The sequence below is a fragment of the Coregonus clupeaformis genome, unplaced genomic scaffold (assembly GCF_020615455.1).
Source record: "Coregonus clupeaformis isolate EN_2021a unplaced genomic scaffold, ASM2061545v1 scaf1883, whole genome shotgun sequence".
Classification (NCBI taxonomy): Eukaryota; Metazoa; Chordata; class Actinopteri; order Salmoniformes; family Salmonidae; genus Coregonus; species Coregonus clupeaformis.
This window is the reverse complement of record NW_025535337.1, coordinates 17650-36825: the sequence shown is the minus strand read 5'-3', so window position 1 is coordinate 36825 and position 19176 is coordinate 17650. Positions and strand designations below refer to the sequence as shown.

At 45.7% G+C, this 19176-nt stretch overlaps 2 long non-coding RNA genes and 1 pseudogene across 2 annotated transcripts; 2 read left to right on the top strand and 1 right to left on the bottom strand.

Moving 5' to 3' along the window:
- The window catches only part of LOC121570171, a 28281-nt pseudogene extending 17419 nt beyond the window's left edge, over positions 1 to 10862 (top strand).
- Positions 10863 to 11441: 579 nt separating this feature from the next.
- On the bottom strand, positions 11442 to 12459 carry LOC121570170. The gene is made up of 2 exons (XR_006001439.2): positions 12237 to 12459; positions 11442 to 12096 (listed from the first exon to the last, which is right to left on the bottom strand). It is a non-coding gene; the product is annotated as an uncharacterized LOC121570170 (long non-coding RNA).
- LOC121570169 lies at positions 12090 to 13411 on the top strand. Its single transcript, XR_006001438.1, has 2 exons — positions 12090 to 12312; positions 12453 to 13411. It is a non-coding gene; the product is annotated as an uncharacterized LOC121570169 (long non-coding RNA).
- The last annotated feature ends 5765 nt before the right edge of the window (positions 13412 to 19176 follow it).

Genomic DNA, 19176 nt, shown 5'->3' with positions numbered 1-19176 from the left:
ATGAGAGGATAGAAGGGAGGGAGGGGAGAGGAGAGATGAGAGGATAGAAGGGAGGGAGGTAGAGGATATGAGAGGATAGAAGGGAGCGAGGGAGAGGAGAGGATAGAAGGGAGCGAGGTTAGAGGAGAGGAGATGAGAGGATAGAAGGGAGGTAGAGGAGAGGAGATTAGATGAGATGATAGAAGGGAGTGAGGGTAGAGGAGATGGGAGCGAGGGTAGAGGAGAGGAGATGAGACGATAGAAGGGAGGAGAGGAGAGGAGATGAGAGGATAGAAGGGAGGGAGGTAGAGGAGATGAGAGGATAGAAGGGAGCAAGGTTAGAGGAGAGAAGATGAGAAGATAGAAGGGAGCGAGGGTAGATGAGAGGAGATGAGAGGATAGAAGGGAGCGAGAGGAGATGAGAGGATAGAAGGGAGGGAGGGGAGAGGAGATGAGAGGATAGAAGGGAGCGAGGTTAGAGGAGAGGAGATGAGAGGATAGAAGGGAGCGAGGGTAGATGAGATGAGAGGAGAGGAGGGAGCGAGAGGGAGATGAGAGGATAGAAGGGAGCGAGGTAGAGAGAGTGAGAGGATAGAAGGAGCGAGGGAGAGGATAGAAAGGAGCGAGGGTATAGGAGAGGAGATGAGAGGATAGAAGGGAAGCGAGTGTAGAGGAGATGAGATGAGAGGATAGAAGGAGCAAGGGTAGATGAGATGAGAGGATAGAAGGGAGCGAGGGTAGAGGAGAGGAGATGAGAGGATAGAAGGGAGCGAGGGTAGAGGAGAGGAGAGGATAGAAAGGAGGGAGGGGAGAGGAGATGAGAGGATAGAAGGGAGGGAGGTAGAGGAGATGAGAGGATAGAAGGGAGCGAGTTTAGAGGAGAGAAGAGAGGGAGAGGAGAGGAGATGAGGATAGAAGAGAGGGAGGGGAGAGGAGATGAGAGGATAGAAGGGAGCGAGGGTAGAGGAGATGAGAGGATAGAAGGGAGCGGAGGTAGAGGAGATGAGAGGATAGAAGAGATGGAGGGTAGAGGAGAGGAGATGAGATGAGAGGGTAGAAGGGAGCGAGGGTAGAGGAGAGGAGATGAGAGGATAGAAGGGAGCGAGGGTAGAGGAGAGGATAGAAGGGAGCGAGGTTAGAGGAGAGGAGATGAGAGGATAGGAGATGAGAGAAAAGAAGGGAGGGAGGGGATAGGAGAGATGAGAGGATAGAAAGGAGCGAGGTTAGAGGAGAGGAGATGAGAGGATAGAAGGGAGGGAGAGGAGAGGAGATGAGAGGATAGAAGAGAGGGAGGGTAGAGGAGAGGAGATGAGAGGATAGAAGGGAGCGAGGGTAGAGGAGATGAGATGAGAGGATAGAAGGGAGCGAGGGGAGATGAGAGGATAGAAGGGAGGGAGGGGAGATGAGAGATGAGAGGATAGAAGGGAGGGAGGGTAGAGGAGAGGATAGAAGGGAGGGAGGGTAGAGGAGAGGATAGAAGGGAGCGAGGTTAGAGGAGAGGAGATGAGAGGATAGGAGATGAGAGAATAGAAGGGAGGGAGGGTAGAGGAGAGGAGATGAGAGGATAGAAGGGAGCGAGGGGAGAGGAGATGAGAGGATAGAAAGGAGGGAGGGGATAGGAGAGATGAGAGGATAGAAAGAAGGGAGGGAGGTAGAGGAGATGAGAGGATAGAAGGGAGCGAGTTTAGAGGAGATGAGATTAGAGGATAGAAGGGAGCGAGGGTAGAGGAGATGAGAGGATAGAAGGGAGGGAGAGGAGAGGAGATGAGAGGATAGAAGAGAGGGAGGGTAGAGGAGAGGAGATGAGAGGATAGAAGGGAGCGAGGGTAGAGGAGATGAGATTAGAGGATAGAAGGGAGCGAGGGTAGAGGAGATGAGAGGATAGAAGGGAGTGAGGGTAGAGGAGATGAGATTAGAGGATAGAAGGGAGCGAGGGTAGAGGAGATGAGAGGATAGAAGGGAGCGAGGGGAGAGGAGAGGAGAGGATAGAAGGGAGCGAGGGTAGATGAGAGGATAGAAGGGAGGGAGGGGAGAGGAGATGAGAGGATAGAAGGGAGCGAGGGTAGAGGAGAGGAGATGAGAGGATAGAAGGGAGCGAGGGTAGAGGAGAGGAGATGAGAGGATAGAAGGGAGGGAGGGGAGAGGAGAGATGAGAGGATAGAAGGGAGCGAGGGTAGAGGAGATGAGAGGATAGAAGGGAGGGAGAGGAGATGAGAGGATTGAAGGGAGCGAGGTTAGAGGAGAGGAGATGAGAGAATAGAAAGGAGCGAGGGTAGAGGAGATGAGAGGATAGAAGAGAGCGAGGGTAGAGGAGAGGAGATGAGAGGATAGAAGGGAGCGAGGGTAGAGGAGAGGAGAGGATAGAAAGGAGGGAGGGGATAGGAGATGAGAGGATAGAAGGAGCGAGTTTAGGAGGAGGGAAGATGAGAGGATAGAAGGAGGGAGAGGAGAGTAGATGAGGATAGAAGAGAGGGAGGGTAGAGGAGAGGATAGAAAGGGAGCGAGGTAGAGGAAATGCGACAGTAGAGGAGATGAGAGGATAGAAGGGAGCGAGGGAGAGGAGATGAGATGAGAGGATAGAAGGGAGCGAGGGAGAGGAGATGAGATGAGAGGATAGAAGGGAAGCGAGGGTAGGAGAGGAGATGAGAGGATAGAAGGGAGCGAGGTAGAGGAGATGAGAGGATAGAAGAGAGCGAGGGTAGAGGAGATGAGAGGATAGAAGGAGCGAGGGTAGAGAAGATGAGAGGATAGAAGGGAGCGAGGGTAGAGGAGAGGAGATGAGAGGGATAGAAGGACGCGAGGTAGATGAGATGAGAGGAGAGGAGGGAGCGAGGAGATGAGAGGATAGAAGGGACGGGGTAGAGAAGATGAGAGGATAGAAGGGAGCGAGGGAGGAGAGGATAGAAGGGAGCGAGGTATAGGAGAGGAGATGAGAGGATAGAAGGGAAAGCGAGGGAGAGGAGATGAGAGGATAGAAGGAGCGAGGTAGAGGAGATGAGAGGATAGAAGAGAGCGAGAGGAGAGGAGATGAGGATAGAAGAGAGGAGGGTAGAGTAGAGGAGAGAGAGGATAGAAGGGAGGGAGAGGAGAAGAGATGAGAGGATAGAAGGAGCGAGGTTAGAGGAGAGGAGATGAGAGATAGAAGAGAGCGAGGGTAGAGGAGATGAGAGGATAGAAGGGAGCGAGGGTAGAGAAGATGAGAGGATAGAAGGGAGCGAGGGTAGAGGAGAGGAGATGAGAGGATAGAAGGGAGCGAGGGTAGATGAGATGAGAGGAGAGGAGGGAGCGAGGGGAGAGGAGAGGATAGAAGGGAGCGAGGGTAGAGAAGATGAGAGGATAGAAGGGAGCGAGGGGAGAGGAGAGGATAGAAGGGAGCGAGGGTATAGGAGAGGAGATGAGAGGATAGAAGGGAGCGAGGGGAGAGGAGAGGAGATGAGAGGATAGAAGGGAGCGAGGGTAGAGGAGATGAGAGGATAGAAGAGAGCGAGAGGAGAGGAGATGAGGATAGAAGAGAGGGAGGGTAGAGTAGAGGAGAGGAGATGAGAGGATAGAAGGGAGCGAGGGTAGAGGAGAAGAGATGAGAGGATAGAAGGGAGCGAGGGTAGAGGAGATGAGAGGATAGAAGGGAGCGAGGGTAGAGGAGAGGAGATGAGAGGATAGAAGGGAGCGAGGGAGAGGAGAGGAGATGAGAGGATAGAAGGGAGCGAGGGTAGAGGAGATGAGAGGATAGAAGAGAGCGAGGGTAGAGGAGATGAGAGAATAGAAGGGAGCGAGGGTAGAGGAGATGAGAGGATAGAAGGGAGCGAGGGTAGAGGAGAGGAGATGAGAGGATAGAAGGGAGCGAGGGTAGAGGAGAGGAGATGAGAGGATAGAAGGGAGGGAGGGGAGAGGAGAGATGAGAGGATAGAAGGGAGGGAGGTAGAGGATATGAGAGGATAGAAGGGAGCGAGGGGAGAGGAGAGGATAGAAGGGAGCGAGGTTAGAGGAGAGGAGATGAGAGGATAGAAGGGAGGTAGAGGAGAGGAGATTAGATGAGATGATAGAAGGGAGTGAGGGTAGAGGAGATGGGAGCGAGGGTAGAGGAGAGGAGATGAGACGATAGAAGGGAGGGAGAGGAGAGGAGATGAGAGGATAGAAGGGAGGGAGGTAGAGGAGATGAGAGGATAGAAGGGAGCAAGGTTAGAGGAGAGAGGATGAGAAGATAGAAGGGAGCGAGGGTAGATGAGAGGAGATGAGAGGATAGAAGGGAGCGAGAGGAGATGAGAGGATAGAAGGGAGGGAGGGGAGAGAGATGAGAGGATAGAAGGGGCGAGGTTAGAGGAGAGGAGATGAGAGATAGAAGGAGGCGAGGTAGGAGATGAGAGAGAGAGAGGAGGGAGCGAGAGAGATGAGAGGATAGAAGGGAGCGAGGGTAGAGGAGATGAGAGGATAGAAGGGAGCGAGGGGAGAGGATAGAAGGGAGCGAGGGTATAGGAGAGGAGATGAGAGGATAGAAGGGAGCGAGTGTAGAGGAGATGAGATGAGAGGATAGAAGGGAGCAAGGGTAGATGAGATGAGAGGATAGAAAGGGAGCGAGGTAGAGGAGAGGAGATGAGAGGATAGAAGGAGCGAGGGTAGAGGAGAGGAGATGAGAGGATAGAAGGGAGCGAGGATAGGAGATGAGAGGATAGAAGGGAGCGAGGTAGAGGAGAGAGATGAGAGGATAGAAGGGAGCGAGGGTAGAGGAGAGGAGAGGATAGAAGGGAGGGAGAGGAGAGGAGATGAGATGAGAGGATAGAAGGGAGGGAGGTAGAGGAGAGGAGAGGATAGAAGGGGAGGAGAGGAGATGAGAGGATAGAAGGGAGCGAGGGGAGAGGAGATGAGAGGATAGAAGGGAGGGAGAGGAGAGGAGATGAGAGGATAGAAGGGAGGGAGGTAGAGGATATGAGAGGATAGAAGGGAGCGAGGTTAGAGGAGAGGAGATGAGAGGATAGAAGGGAGGGAGGAGAGGAGAGGAGATGAGAGGATAGAAGGGAGGGAGGGGAGAGGAGATGAAAGAGGATAGAAGGGAGGGAGAGGAGATGAGAGGATAGAAGGGAGGGAGGGTAGAGGAGAGGAGATGAGAGGATAGAAGGGAGCGAGGGTAGAGGAAATGAGATGAGAGGATAGAAGGGAGCGAGGGTAGAGGAGATGAGAGGATAGAAGGGAGGGAGGGAGAGGAGAGGAGATGAGAGGATAGAAGGGAGCGAGGGGAGAGGAGAGACCCTGTCCCATAGTCCTCAACACACCTCAGTGAACAGAACAGAATAGACCCAGAGTACTGCTATAGAAACACCATGTCCTTCCTGACATCCTCCATGTTTGGTGAAGATATGGCTTTCCTTTTCTACCTCTAGTCTACACTACCCTGGACTGGAGAGAGAGGGGGGAGGAGAAAGAGAGAGAAGGGGGGGAGAGAGAGGGAGGGAGATGGGGGAGAGAGAGTGAGGGAGATGGGGGAGAGAGACAGAAGGGGGGGAGAGAGAGAAAATAGACTAGAGAATCTGATTGGTAGAATGAGAGGAGAGAGGTGAAACGGCTAGAAAGAGTTTCCCATAGCGATGGAACTTATGAGTGTTTTTAACGAAGCGTCTTTCCTACAACGGCTGAAGATGTAACATGCGTTTCCCAAAACACCACGCAGAGAGAACGTTCGCTAAGTGCATCGTCGGAGCATGTGTCGATACTGATAGGATTGAAAGAAAATAAGCACTGCTCTCGGATCAGCTTCCTCCCTTTCCAATCTTACCTTAACATTAGAATTATTCCACAATACTGACGACGGATCAGCTCCTAGAGAGATATTATAAACTGGCTACAAATATTGAGGTGGCTCATTCTAATGCTATTATAATCCACTAAATCCAGATTTGGCACATCATTGTGTCACATGTTACACATCATGAAATACACTGAGTGTACAAAACATTTCCATGACATAGACTGACCAGGTGAAAGCTATGATCCCTTATTGATGTCACTTGTTAAATCCACTTCAACCAGTGTAGATGAATGGGAGGAGACAGGTTAAAGAAGGAATTTTAAGCCTTGAGACAATTGAGACATGGATTGTGTATGTGTGCCATTCAGAGAGTGAATGTGCAAGACAAAAGATTTAAGTGCCTTTGAATGGGGTATGGTAGTAGGTGTCAGGCGCACTGGTTTGTGTCAAGAACTGCAATGCTGCTGGGTTTTTCACGCTCAACAGTTTCCCGTATGTATCAAGAATGGTCCACCACCCAAAGGACATCCAGCCAACTTGACACAACTGTGGGAAGCATTGGAGTCAACATGGGCTAGCATCCCTGTGGAACGCTTTCGACACCTTAAAGTCCATGCCCAGACAAATTTAGGCTGTTCTGAGTGCAAAAGGGGGTTCAACTCAATATTAGGAAGGTGTTCTTAATGTTTTGACCACTAAGCGTACTGTATATTGAGGCAAAAATAACAGACAGTAGCGTACTAATAGCTAAATAAAACTCAATTGAATGAACATTAAATATATTTCAATATCATTCCAATATATAGGTGTATGTAGTCTATACTGTATCTTTTAATACAGTCATCTGGGTTTTAATTTGGAGTGTCATTATATCTTTCACTTCTTATGCAAAGAAATGGGTAGCTTTGTATTTGTAGTCACTATCACATTCGTTCTGAAGTTATCGGCGGTCACAGAAAGACAGATAAACATCTTGATTTTGTGTTTAGCGGCGATCTTCTGTGTATAAAGTGATGCGGTAGGGAAAAAAACGCATCTAACAACGTACTTAGCTGCTCTAAGAGTGTTCTGAGGCAGTCGTTAAATAACAATATTTTTCAAGACCAACTTTAGAAATGATGGTTTTGGGGAACTGCTCAGAGATTTAACGATGCTCCTATGAAAGGTTCTAACGATGAACTTAGCCTTAAGAGGCTTTTGGGAAACCGGTCCCTGATCTCTATATTATCTGAAAGGGACAATTGTAACAGTTCCCTTGCTTTATTTTACTTACTACTATTTTCTGCTTCCTGTAAATCACTTAAATGCCCCCCCCCCCACCTCCCTCTCCCTCCCATCAGCATGCCCCGGGTGTACCTCGTATCCTGGTAGGTAACCGGCTCCACTTGGCGTCCTGCGCCAGGTTCCTACGGAGCAGGCCCGGGCGTACGCTGAGAAGAATGGCATGACCTTCTTCGAGGTCAGCCCGCTCTGCAACTTCAACGTCATCGAGTCGTTCACAGAGCTGTCTCGCATCGTACTGATGAGGCACGGCATGGAGAAGTTCTGGAAGCCCAACAGAGGTAGGAGGGGGAGAGGGGGGCTCTACGCTGAGATTTTTTACAAGGAGTACATGTGCTCCTAATTACAAAAATTTAGGAGCACACACAAAAGTATTCAAGGTATTAATTATATAAATTGCCAGCAATTAGAAAATACAGGGTTTAGGAGCACCAGAAGAAAAAAATAAGATTGAGATACAGCCTACATAAAGCCTATATGCATCCTAGCTATCCTACTTTTAATATACAGTGGGGAAAAAAAGTATTTAGTCAGCCACCAATTGTGCAAGTTCTCCCACTTAAAAAGATGAGAGAGGCCTGTAATTTTCATCATGGGTACACGTCAACTATGACAGACAAAATGAGAAAAAAAAATCCAGAAAATCACATTGTAGGATTTTTTATGAATTTATTTGCAAATTATGGTGAAAAATAAGTATTTGGTCAATAACAAAAGTTTGTCAATACTTTGTTATATACCCTTTGTTGGCAATGACACAGGTCAAACGTTTTCTGTAAGTCTTCACAAGGTTTTCACACACTGTTGCTGGTATTTTGGCCCATTCCTCCATGCAGATCTCCTCTAGAGCAGTGATGTTTTGGGGCTGTCGCTGGGCAACACGGACTTTCAACTCCCTCCAAAGATTTTCTATGGGGTTGAGATCTCGAGACTGGCTAGGCCACTCCAGGACCTTGAAATGCTTCTTACGAAGCCACTCCTTCGGTGCCCGGGCGGTTGCTTGGGATCATTGTCATGCTGAAAAGACCCAGCCACGTTTCATCTTCAATGCCCTTGCTGATGGAAGGAGGTTTCACTCAAAATCTCACGATACATGGCCCCATTCATTCTTTCCTTTACACGGATCAGTCGTCCCTGGTCCCTTTGCAGAAAAACAGCCCCAAAGCATGATGTTTCCACCCCCATGCTTCACAGTAGGTATGGTGTTCTTTGGATGCAACTCAGCATTCTTTGTCCTCCAAACACGACGAGTTGAGTTTTGACCAAAAAGTTCTATTTTGGTTTCATCTGACCATATGACATTCTCCCAATCCCTCTTCTGGATCATCCAAATGCACTCTAGCAAACTTCAGACGGGCCTGGACATGTACTGGCTTAAGCAGGGGAGACACGTCTGGCACTGCAGGGATTTGAATCCCTGGCGGCGTAGTGTGTTACTGATGGTAGGCTTTGTTACTTTGGTCCCAGCTCTCTGCAGGTCATTCACTAGGTCCCTCCGTGTGGTTCTGGGGATTTTTGCTCACCGTTCTTGTGATCATTTTGACCCCACGGGGTGAGATCTGCGTGGAGCCCCCAGATCGAGGGAGATTATCAGTGGTCTTGTATGTCTTCCATTTCCTAATAATTGCTCCCACAGTTGATTTCTTCAAACCAAGCTGCTTACCTATTGCAGATTCAGTCTTCCCAGCCTGGTGCAGGTCTACAATTTTGTTTCTGGTGTCCTTTGACAGCTCTTTGGTCTTGGCCATAGTGGAGTTTGGAGTGTGACTGTTTGAGGTTGTGGACAGGTGTCTCTTTTATACTGATAACAAGTTCAAACAGGTGCCATTAATACAGGTACCGAGTGGAGGACAGAGGAGCCTCTTAAAGAAGAAGTTACAGGTCTGTGAGAGCCAGAAATCTTGCTTGTTTGTAGGTGACCAAATACTTATTTTCCACCATAATTTGCAAATAAATTCATTAAAAATCCTACAATGTGATTTCTGGAGAAAAAAATTCTCAATTTGTCTGTCATAGTTGACGTGTACCTATGATGAAAATTACAGGCCTCTCTCGTCTTTTTAAATGGGAGAACTTGCACAATTGGTGGCTGACTTAATACTTTTTTTCCCCACTGTAATAATATATACCATTTAGCAGAAGCTTTTATCCAAAGCGACTTAGACATGCGTGCATACATTTTTACATATGGGTGGTCCCGAGAATTGAACCCACTATCCTGGTCATGCAAGCGCCATGCTCTACTAACTGAACTACAGAGGACCATGCTCTACTAACTGAACTACAGAGGACCATGCTCTACTAACTGAACTACAGAGGACCGTGCTCTACCAACTGAACTACAGAGGACCGTGCTCTACCAACTGAACTACAGAGGACCGTGCTCTACCAACTGAACTACAGAGGACCGTGCTCTACCAACTGAAATACAGAGGACCATGCTCTACTAACTGAACTACAGAGGACCATGCTCTACTAACTGAACTACAGTGGACCATGTTCTACTAACTGAACTACAGTGGACCGTGCTCTACCAACTGAACTACAGAGGACCGTGCTCTACTAACTGAACAACAGAGGACCGTGCTCTACTAACTGAACTACAGAGGACCGTGCTCTACCAACTGATTTACAGAGGACTACTTTAGAAGCACATCTCCTAAAGAAGCTATCCCGTTGTTTCTTTCTGAGCCACCAAATGTTTGCATACCACTGGTAAAGTTACCACACGGATTATGATATATGTGGTTACCAGGTTACTAGCTAGCTAATGCTTTAACATGACTGAACAAGGTTGTTTAAGGTTAGCAATCTCCTGTGTATGAACTCTCTCTCTCTCTCTCTTTCTCTCTCTCTCTCTCTCTTCTCCTTCCTCCCTCCCCTCTCTCTCCTCTCCTCCCTCCCCTCCCTCTCTTCTCTCCCCTTTCTCTCACTCTCTCCAGTCTTCAGTCTTCAGGACCTGTGCTGCAGAGCGATTGTCTCCTGCACGCCCGTCCACCTGATTGACAAGCTGCCGTTGCCCGTGGCGATAAAGTCCCACCTCAAGTCCTTCTCTATGGCCAATGGGATGAACGCAGTGATGATGCACGGACGCTCCTATTCGCTGGCCAACGCGGCGGGCGGGTCTAAAGGGAGCAGTCTGAAGCGCTCTAAATCCATCAAACCCCCCCAGAGCCCCCCACAGAACTGCACACGCAACAACTGTAAAATCTCCTAGTAATAGACCCTGTCTGGGGGGGAGGGGGAGACTGAGACCCTAAACACACTGAAACAGACCTCCTCCCTTCCACTGAGGAGACAGAGAAGAAGAGGAGAGGTTGTGTAGGGCCTGTGGGAGAACCAAGACTGAGACCTACCCTACACCCTGAGGAGGGGAGACACCCTGAAACAGACCCTTACCCCCTACCCTACACCCTGAAACAGACCCTTACCCCCTACCCTACACCCTGGGGGGAGAAGGAGAGGAGGTGAAACCTACTCTCTGTATGAGGAGGAGACCAGACATCTATGGTCAACCCTCGTCCATAGGAGGGGCTTGGCTGACCCCCTACCTCTGACCCCTGACCAATGACGTGCCCCCTCCCCCTCAAGTGACTGCAATCCACATTTTGGTTTTGTTACACTAGCCATGGGCAACAATTAAAGTCCAAAACCTTGACACACAAAGGCTGCGTTTACACAGGCAGCCCAATTCTAATATTTTGCCCAATTATTGGCAAAACATCTGATCTCATACCCTACTGAGTTCTAGTGTGTTTCCCCTCCCCTCCCTTCCCCTCCCTCTCCTCTCCCCTCCCCTCCCTTTCTCTCTCTGTTGATCTGAGTATTGCCTCCTGCCGTCCCATGATTAATATCTGTTAAATAATAGATGTTCTCTTCATGGATCTATGGAGCTTTTTACAACTCCCTCACTCTGCCTGTTCTCTCTCTCCCTCCATCTCCCTCACTCTGCCTGTTCTCTCTCTCCCTCCATCTCCCTCACTCTGCCTGTTCTCTCTCCTCTCCGTCTCTCTTCTCTCCTTCCTTTTCATCTGTCTCTCTCTCTCCTTTCTGTCTGTCTGTCTCTCTCCTTCCTCTCTCCTCTCTCTCTCCTCCTCTCCACTCTGCACCAGTTTCCAGTGCAGCCAGTGAAGGAACTCCCCTATCTTCCCCACAGCCTCCAACTCCCAGGCTGCATCTGAAATGGCACCCTATTCCCTACACAGGATCTGGTCTAAAGTAGTGCACTATGTAGGGAATAGGGTGCCATTTGGGACGTAGGCCCAGACTCACCCAATGAAGCCTGGTTGTCAGGCTGAGTGGTGTTCTCTTCTCACTGGATGGCGGCCATATTGTTTTCCTACACAGACAGTCAGCGATGTGAGCATGGAGACCCGGAGTTTCTCCTATTCAGGGAAGTCTCCTGACCCTCAAAGCAATTTTTCTCCCTCATTGTTCCGTGTTTTACTGAACTAACTTTTCCCTCTGGCCTAAGAGAGGCTGCAGTATAAACCGCTATAAGGACAGACTCCTCTGGATGGATGGATGGATGGATGGGTGTATGTATGTATGGCCTTTTCTCATTTGGGAAAAAGTCTGTCCACTCTCCTCCGTCACCCAGAAACCAATAAGTGGTCGAGGAGTGTCAATTTGTTAGTAGGTAAATGGAAGAGTGTCCTCCCTTCCTCAATAGTCACCTTTCATCAAGGATAGTCATGTGTGTCCTACCTGAGTCCTTCGTGGAAGAGTTTTGAAAAGTTTTTAAAAAATCACTTTACACATTTATTTTGGGATTCCACCCTGTAAACAATTTGCCTGGTGGCGTGTGAGTGGAGAGGAGTCTCATTTCATACAAGTAGCATTTTCGTCCACGTTCCCTGCTCGCCGCCTCTCCTCGATTACCTTTGACCTTTTTGAAAATGAGGCGAGAGAGGACGCAGGAGTTGAGCAAATCTAATTGAGAAAAGGCTTTTGTTTTATTTGGTTTGTATGCAACAATGCATCGCCTCAAAATCCAATATTGTATGAATGACGAAAATAGGACTGTTTCGAGGCCTCCCTCTCTCTGAGGTTTTCCTGGTTAGGCCACATGGTGAGGTCATGAGGTCAGGGAAAACCTCTAGGTCTGGTAATAGGAAAGGCCCAGAGGTTTTCCTGGTTAGGCCACATGGTGAGGTCAGGGAAAACCTCTAGGTCTGGTAATGGGAAAGGCCCAGAGGTTTTCCTGGTTAGGCCACATGGTGAGGTCAGGGAAAACCTCTAGGTCTGGTAATAGGAAAGGCCCAGAGGTTTTCCTGGTTAGGCCACATGGTGAGGTCAGGGAAAACCTCTAGGTCTGGTAATAGGAAAGGCCCAGAGGTTTTCCTGGTTAGGCCACATGGTCAGGTCAGGGAAAACCTCTAGGTCTGGTAATAGGAAAGGCCCAGAGGTTTTCCTGGTTAGGCCACATGGTGAGGTCAGGGAAAACCTCTAGGTCTGGTAATAGGAAAGGTTGTCATGCTGTCCTAATAGTGATCTGTTGTTAGTTTTAGACTGTAAAGGAGGGAGGAGGTGATTGGTTCTTGTGTAGAACATCATAATATGGACCACTCCCTTCAGCATGTAGGGAAGACAAGCTTTCAACAAAACCTTTTTTTTGGTCCTTCCTCCATTTTTAAACTTTTGTCATTGTAATTTGTAATGTGTTTTATTACGACACCTTCGTTGATGTTGACCTTTATAATAGTCTGACATTGGGAAGGGCTCAAATGACACCCTATTTTCCAAAATAGGGCAGTACTTTTAAAAGAAGTGCCTTATATGAGGGAATAGGGTGTCATCTGAGATACATTATTTTTCTTCCTGTCAAATTATTTCTCCAAGATGGGATTATTGTTGTTGTTATTATTACGATGGACAGTTTAAAAAGATTGTTTGCAAAGAATGATGGGAGATTTTAGTTTCGTGACCTCAGCGACCATGTCAGGAGAAGGGCCCCATTGGGGGCGTCCCTGATGTTGCCTGAGGATGTTATAGTGCGTCCCAAATGGCACCCTATTCCTTATATAGTACACTACTTTTGAACAGGGTGCCATTTTTGGACGCACACCGTGTGGATAAGGGAATAGTAATGATGGTCAACACAAAATGTAAACACTATGGCTGCGTCCCAAATGGCACCCTATTCCCTATCTAGTGCATTTCCAATGGGCCCTGGTCAAAAGTAGTGCACTACATAGGGAATAGGGTGCCATTTGGGATGCATCCTATTTTCCTTTGGTTGTAGCTGCTGCTGGGTAATTTAAACAAGGAGTGTGTGATCGAGCGAGCGCAAGAGTGTGTTCTTGGAAAAAGAAATAAGCCGAAACATGTTTTTAAATTATTGATTGTACAGTTTTAGGCTAGGGGATGAAAAGCAGACTTTTTTTCACAATAAAACTGTTCTTAACGTTATCGAGTCGTTGTATGGTGTCTTTTGTGATCTGACGGTTCCATTTTAAAGGGATAGTTCACATTTGACATATTAAGATATTAGTTTCCTTACCTTGAAAGCAGTCTATAGGACTGCAATTCACACTTTGGTTTTGTTAAACTAGCCACTGCCAACAATTAAAGTCCAAAACCTTGACACACAAAGGCTGCGTCTAATCTTTTGGCCAATTATTGGCAAAACATCTGATCTCATTGGTCTAAAGACCAATTATTGGCAAAACATCTGATCTCATTGGTCAAAAGTACCAATTAGTGACAAAAACGTCTGAATTGGGCTGCCTGTGTAAACAGCCTGGATTATGGCCAGGATTCTATCAAATAACCCGTGGTATACAGTGGGGAAAAAAAGTATTTAGTCAGCCACCAATTGTGCAAGTTCTCCCACTTAAAAAGATGAGAGAGGCCTGTAATTTTCATCATAGGTACACGTCAACTATGACAGGCAAAATGAGAAAAAATAATCCAGAAAATCACATTGTAGGATTTTTAATGAATTTATTTGCAAATGATGGTGGAAAATAAGTATTTGGTCAATAACAAAAGTTTCTCAATACTTTGTTATATACCCTTTGTTGGCAATGACACAGGTCAAACGTTTTCTGTAAGTCTTCACAAGGTTTTCACACACTGTTTCTGGTATTTTGGCCCATTCCTCCATGCAGATCTCCTCTAGAGCAGTGATGTTTTGAGGCTGTCACTAAGCAACACGGACTTTCAACTCCCTCCAAAGATTTTCTATGGGGTTGAGATCTGGAGACTGGCTAGGCCCACTCCAGGACCTTGAAATGCTTCTTACGAAGCCACTCCTTCGTTTCCGGGCGGTGTGTTTGGGATCATTGTCATGCTGAAAGACTCAGCCACATTTCATCTTCAATGCCCTTGCTGATGGAAGGAGGTTTTCACTCAAAATCTCACGATACATGGCCCCATTCATTCTTTCCTTTACACGGATCAGTCGTCCTGGTCCCTTTGCAGAAAAAACAGCCCCAAAGCATGATGTTTCCACCCCCATGCTTCACAGTAGGTATGGTGTTCTTTGGATGCAACTCAGCATTCTTTGTCCTCCAAACATGACGAGTTGAGTTTTTACCAAAAAAGTTCTATTTTGGTTTCATCTGACCATATGACATTCTCCCAATCCTCTTCTGGATCATCCAAATGCACTTCAGACGGGCCTGGACATGTACTGGCTTAAGCAGGGGGACACGTCTTGCACTGCAGGATTTGAGTCCCTGGCGGCGTAGTGTGTTACTGATGGTAGGCTTTGTTACTTTGGTCCCAGCTCTCTGCAGGTCATTCACTAGGTCCCCCCCGTGTAGGTTCTGGGATTTTTGCTCACCGTTCTTGTGATCATTTTGACCCCACGGGGTGAGATCTTTGCGTGGAGCCCCAGATCGAGGAGATTATCAGTGGTCTTGTATGTCTTCCATTTCCTAATAATTGCTCCCCACAGTTGATTTCTTCAAACCAAGCTGCTTACCTATTGCAGATTCAGTCTTCCCAGCCTGGTGCAGGTCTACAATTTTGTTTCTGGTGTCCTTTGACAGCTCTTTGGTCTTGGCCATAGTGGAGTTTGGAGTGTGACTGTTTGAGGTTGTGGACAGGTGTCTTTTATACTGATAACAAGTTCAAACAGGTGCCATTAATACAGGTAACGAGTGGAGGACAGAGGAGCCTCTTAAAGAAGAAGTTACAGGTCTGTGAGAGCCAGAAATCTTGCTTGTTTGTAGGTGACCAAATACTTATTTTCCACCATAATTTGCAAATAAATTCATTAAAAATCCTATGATGTGATTTTCTGGATTTTTTTCCCTCAATTTGTCTGTCATAGTTGACGTGTACCTATGATGAAAATTACAGGCATCTCTCATCTTTTAAAGTGGGAGAACTTGCACAATTGGTGGCTGACTAAATACTTTTTCCCCCACTGTACCTCGACTAACCTGTGCCCCCGCACATTGACTCTGTACCGATACTCCCTGTATATAGCCTCGCTACTGTTATTTTATTGTTGCTCTTTAATTATTTAATAATAATTTTTTGTTACTTCCGTTTATTTTAGTAAATACTTACTTAACACTTATTTTTCTTAAAACTGCATTGTTGGTTAAGGGCTTGTAAGTAAGCATTTCACTGTAAGGTCTACACCTGTTGTATTTGGCGCATGTGACAAATAACATTTTATTTTATTTGTAACTGACATATATAGCGTATCATTGCTTTTGTTTAGGTGGGGCCGGACGTGTAACTGCTTTGGAACTGTCAAACCGGTTAAAAAAATCTAAAAGGTCTAACCAAAACCTTGACACACTAACCAGAGGTAATATTGTGTGTTACAGGAGTTAGTTATCCTTTCTAGAGAGGTTAGAGGTGCATGTGGCGCAGTGGTCTAGAGATCCTGGTTCGAATCCAGGCTCTGTCGTAGCCGGCCGCAACCGGGAGACCCATGGGGCGGCGCACAATTGGTCCAGGGTAGTGGAGGGAATGGCCGGCAGGTATGTAGCTCAGTTGGTAGAGCATGGCGTTTGCAATGCCAGGGTTGTGGGTTCGATTCCCACGGGGGGTATGAAAAATAAAAAAATAATGTATGCACTCACTAACTGGATAAGAGCGTCTGCTAAATGACTAGCTCTATAGACATGAGTATCATAGCATCTCAAAGAAACACTGCCATCTACTGGCCAAGATACACACACACTAACCTTGTCCCCAGGCTAGGGCTGGTGCAGAGAGCCTGCAAGTGTGACTTGAAAGGGGTGTGGTTAAAATCTAGTCGGTGACGCCTTCTCACTCCCCTTGGAGACTCCACCCACTATTTGGGGGACATGGACCTGCTGTAACCCTTGGTTACCTATTGGCACTCATTGCAAAACTGAGGAAAAAGTATCTAGCTACTTTAACTACTTAAACTATTTATTTACTTGATACATACATTATATTCATCAAACTGTCCAGAAACTATTTGTCCAGCCTTCCTGCCTAGTAGCAGTGTATAAATACATAAAGTGTGATATTGTGGGTAGGGGCGGACTAAGTGATTTGGAGACCCCAGGCAGATGCTAGTATGAGGCCCGTCCTCCATAAAAATAAAAAAAAGGAATTTATAGTAAAGATGTATTACCTTTTAATGTGCCATGAACACAACCAGTTATGACGTTTTCATCTGATTGTCAAACAAATCACTATTAAAAAGTAGGTTACCTTCGCACGTTCATCCAAAATAATTCCAGCATCCGAACAGTGCACTGTGCACCCGCTAACTTTCCTTCAATTCACAAGTGGCAGAAACTATCTCACCGGGAGCAAGCGTCCGAGCGAAACAGCACCCCTCTGTCTTACTATATGACATGCCATAATATTTTTGGCCAGACAGCATCGGATACATGGGCTATACATACATGTCCTCTGTCTGCATGACGATGGGCAGTATTATCAGCAGCACCTGTCTATCTACTAAAGAAATGCGTATTGTATCCATCCCCCTAATCTAAGGTCCCGGGGCTGGGTTTCTACCAAACTAACATATAGAATTGTTTTAAGATGGTCGTACCAAGGATCATTTGGCTATTTGATTTAGAATTTTAGAACCCCTGTAGGAATAAATAAAATACATTATTTGATGAAACGTTGAATTTGGCCTTATTGCTATTAATTAGCCCATAGAAACGCATTAAATAACATATTCATACATGGAACAACAGATAGTAACACATGTAATCAAAAGGAAATGTTTTATAAGTGTCTGTCTTATATCTGAGAGATATAAGAAGCTCAGAAAAAAATAAATAAAAATTATATGATTTTTAATACCCTCAAACCCCAAGTTAGGCATATCAAGTGGTGGAAAAAGTACCCAATTGTCATACTTGAGTAAAAGTAAAGATGCATTAATAGAAAATGACAAGTAAAAGTGAAAGTCACCCTATAAAATACTACTTGAGTAAAAGTCTAAAAGTATTCGGTTTTAAATATACTTAAGTATAAATCATTTCAAATTACTTCTATTAGGCAATCCAAACGCCACAATGTGTGTTTTTTTTTATTGACAGATAGCGAAGGGCACACTCCAACACTCAGACGTAATTTACAAATGAAGCATCTGATCTTAGTGAGTCCGCCAGATCAGAGGCAGTAGGGATGACCAGGGATGTTTTCTTGATAAGTGTGTGAATTGGACCATTGTCCTGTTCTGTTAAACATTCAAAATGTAATGAGTACTTTAGGGTGTCAGGGAAAATGTATGGAGTTAAAAGTACATTATTTTCTTTAGGAATGTTGTGGAGTAAAAGTAGTCAAAAATATAAATAGTAAAGTAAAGTACAGATACCCTAAAAAAACTACTTAAGTAGTACTTTCAAGTAGTTTTACTTAAGTACTTTACACCACTGGGCATACCTAATTTCAAAATAGGCCATCAACACTGTCAACAGCGAATTATCATTCTTCACTTTTTCATTTGATTGATCTCAATCAGTTTCATGGGAATAGCCTGTGATGCCATGGAGCAATTTATCCCCAGCAGAACTGTCACCAGAAAGCCCGGGGACAAAGTATGTTTTGACGAAAAGATAACTGACATCACCCATGGGAATAGCCTGTGCATTTCCATCTTCTTCAATTACTGTTTCGTGAGCGAATTAGAGCAGATGGTGTTAACAAACTATTAGCCTTTCTTGTATTTCCAATCAAAACATACTGTATATCCTGCCGAGTGACGCGCTCTGTTGAGTTTTGGCGCATGAGAAAAAAAAGTGACTTCAGCTTCACCATCCTAAAATGTCATTATAAACTAGGTGTTTTTGGTGTAACAGTAACGTTACAAGCCTACTATGCTAAGCTATTATATTCGGTTCTGTTATGTCAAATAGGCTACTAATTAATCAGTATGTGATTTTGCGAGACATGACTGACTCCAAAATGTTATTTACAGATGAGAAATAATTTAATTCAACATCAACTTATACAGTACAAGACTTATAAAATGTTAGAATATCTAAAAGCATCAACATCCTGCCAACATATCAACATAACTCAACAAAGTAACATTAAACTTGTCTTTTCCCCCACAATAAAAACGGTTTTATATTATCAACTACCTTTATCAAAACTAACTAGCTAACACTTTATCACAACTAATTAACTAGCTAACACTATCACAACTAACTAACTAGCTAACACTATCACAACTAACTAACCAGCTAACACTTTATCACAACTAATTAACTAGCTAACACTATCACAACTAACTAACTAGCTAACACTATCACAATTAACTAACTAGCTAACACTATAACAACTAACTAACTAGCTAACACTATCACAATTAACTAACTAGCTAACTAACACTTAAACCTTTGTTTTCATCAAAAAGACGATACACAATATAACATGACCTTTCAATCTGAGCGCTGCAGTTGATCTGGGACTGTATTCATAAAGTGTCTCAGAGTAGGAATGCTGATCTAGGATCAGTTTTCCCTTTTAGATTATAATGAACAGACAGGGGGGGGGGGACCTGATCCTAGATCAGCACTCCTACAGGACCTGGGCTCCTTTCCCCTCCTCTCCTAGTCTAGGTAGGGCTGCTGTTCTTAAAATAATAACAACTGTTTTATATGATCAACTCCCTTAATCTCAACTGACTAACTAACACAAATCTTCGTCTGGGACAACACACTATAGTTTAGTATGGGCTGCGTCCCAAATGGCACCCTATTCCCTACATA